This window comes from Corylus avellana, chromosome ca3 (genome assembly GCF_901000735.1).
Source record: "Corylus avellana chromosome ca3, CavTom2PMs-1.0".
In the NCBI taxonomy this organism is placed as follows: Eukaryota; Viridiplantae; Streptophyta; class Magnoliopsida; order Fagales; family Betulaceae; genus Corylus; species Corylus avellana.
The window spans coordinates 18,409,063-18,412,297 of NC_081543.1; positions in this window are offsets into that span (position 1 = coordinate 18,409,063).

Below are 3,235 nucleotides of genomic sequence, written 5' to 3' on the forward strand. Positions count from 1 at the left end.
TGGGGATGAAGCCTCACCGATGAAGAACATCAATACTTTTATGTAAGTTTTTATTATTCTGATTTTATTGGGTTTTATATTTCAATTGTTTTACTTCTAATCAATTGTATGGAGTGATTCTTGGATATCTCTTGTGATTCAAGGATACATGTGATGATTTGAGATAATTTCATATGATTGATTGCTTGGCTTTTAACTCATAAAAATTGGATATCCCTTGTTATTTGTTCTACGGATACATCTGGTGTTTCAATTGAATTTGGATTCCTTTTGTGATTTGGTCAATGAATGGATACATGGGATGGTTTTGATTAATTCTTTGAAGCATAGTAAAACATATTTATGATTTAATTTGTGAGAACTTCGGATTAATATTGATGAACATAAAGTATGTTGTTATGATTTAGTGAGTGTGAATTTCCAAACCTTAGTACCTTTATCCTTAGATTTACTTATTTTATTTAGTTTATGTTTATCTTTTAATTTCAAAACTCAAAAATCAAAAACCCTTTTGGAACTAGATTAGGATTTAATTAGTTTAGATATAAATTGCTCTTTCAAAAATACAATTCTCTGTGGGATCGACCTCGCACTTGCAATCCATAAAACTACAATCGATTCGTGCACTTGCGAGTTAAATAAATTTGCACAACAAGTTTTTGGCGCCGTTGCCGGGGAATTGTTCAATTTTTGAAACCAATTTATTTCTAAATTAGTTTTATTCTTCTACTAGTTATAATTAGGATTTTATTTTTCTGCAATTTGTTTTGTTTTATTCATATTACTTAAAAAAAAAAAAGAAAAAAAAAAAAGATTTTTCTTGTTGCTTTTTGTTTTGTTTGGCTTGTTTTACAGTTCTGCCGCAGCACCTTCCGCACATCAGCGCGATCGAGCGCACTCATAGCAAAAGCAGCAGTTCCGTAGATCTTTGCCAAAAATTTATTTTTGGTCCTTTTTGTGAGTTTTTAAATTTTCATTTTCATTTTTTTTTTATTGTGTTAGCTGTTCTTTTAGTTTATTTTATTTAAAAAAAAAAAAATTGGTTAATATTTTATGTGGGATATCTGCATGCTAAAAAGTGAGGGGAAGCATGAATTTTCATTTTAATGATTTTAATGCATCTCCTAGTTATAGGACATCAGCTCCTACCAACTATCCTCAAAATTTTTACCCACATAAACCATGTTCATTTTGTTTCAATCCTTATCATGAGGAAAACAATTGTCCAGATCTGCGAGCTGAGCTCGATGACTTATGGGACAAATTATACCAAATCAGAGCAGCTAGATCTAACTTTTCATATGAACAAATGAACACCAGTTTCTCCAGCCTGGGGTTTGATTCAAATTTCAATTGTTATAACTCGGACTGGAGCAACCAATCTGGTTTCTCATGGTCAGCTCAAGCTACAGGAAATTATGCTCACCAATTTGATGAATTGCACCATTTAGAATATCCACAGTTCGATCATCAAGCTCAACCTCTCATTTATCAGTCTACCACTCAAGTGCCACAGCCTGCACCACAGTCATCATTGGAAGCCATGATGAAAACACTAATAGAAAAAGTCGACCAGTCCAACTCCCAAGCTATACAAGAGCTCAAGAATTCCAACTCCCAAGCTATACAAGAGCTCAAGAATTCCAACTCCCAAGCTATACAAGAGCTAAAAGGTTTTACCAATCAAGCTGTACAGGAGCTGAGGAATTCCAACATGGCTAATGGTAGAGACATACAAGAACTTAAGCAAGCCATGACCAAGATAGAAGGACAGATCGGTCATCTAGTTGCTGACTTCAACAGAATAGAGGAAGAAGAGCTTCAAAGTCAGCTGATGGCTGAAAGACACTACATGATGGATGAGGATGATTCTGAAAATTCTTATCATGAGCATGCCCAAGTCACCATCACACTTGAGAGTGAGGAAATTGTGGATAACAAAGAGGAGGAAGAGAAAGATGAGCAAGTTGAGCACTTTGAGCAAGTTGAGCACCATGAAAATGGTGAACTCCCAATGGATCCTAAGCTGCCCAGTGACATGGAAGTGAGTACTGAAGCTCTGGCATGCATCACTGTCCATCTTAAGACATATCAAGAGCCCAAAGCTTCATTGCCTGAATGTATCAAAGAGCCATCTTTTGTCAAGATACTCAAAGACTTGTGCACACAAGCACACAAATCTAGGAACCACTTTCCTAAGAAGATCCTTCGAAGTAAGAGATTCTACAAAAGATGGCGAAATCTCCTTCCAGAGGGGTATGAAGTTTTGAAGAAGAAGGGGTGGAAGGGATTGGTTGGACATCCGCATGATCGGGGAAAGCGCTGTAAAGTTTTCTCTTCCAGTTTATTTTCTGCACTTCACTCCACAAATTCTTTCTTTCCTTTTTCATTATATTGCATTTCTTTTTATTTGTTTTTGTTTCTAACAGCAATTAATCTTTTGATGTTTTGTTTTTGTGAAAAAAAAAAAAATATTGCTGTTAGTTTTTGTTGACAGGTGTTTTGGTGTTTAAGTTTGGGGGATGCCCTGGCCTTGTTCACACTCAGATTTCCTTATTTCCGGTAATGTATTTCTATACTACACATTGAGGGCAATGTGTAATTCAAGTTTGGGGGTATGGAAAAACACTTTGTCTATTTATTTTTGTTCTTATTTGTTTATTTTTATTTATCATTTTGTGTTAAAAAATTTGAAAAAAAAATAAAATTGTGCTATGTTGTTGTCAAGTTTGAGTTAAACTATAACTGTGATTTGCATTTCATTAGCTTGCTTAAAGGGTTGAACATCATCATTATGTCATTAAAAGTCTGAGTCCTTTGACTTATTTTTGGGTAAAAGAGATTTCACTTGTTTTGAAATAAATTTTTATGAGCACATTAACATGTTTTCTGTGAGGTATGATGTTTGAGCTTAAGCTTGTTCTCTTTGAGATTTGTTGGATGACCTATTGATGAATAACCATTGGCTTGCAAGATATATATAAAAAAAAAATAATAATAATAAATAAATAAATAAATAAAAAAGAGAAGGAAAAAGAAAATAAAGATCATGTTGAGTTTTTCACTGCGTAACCGGACCTCTTGCCTCGTTAAGCATTGAGTGTTCACGTCAAAAGGTGTGAAGTTCAGTGTTGATTTATGATATGGCTAATCTGACTTCGTAGCCTTTTTGACTTAAGTTAATAAGCCCTTAGAGATGTTCTACATCTAGTGCCCTAAAGCCACCTGGCTTGGG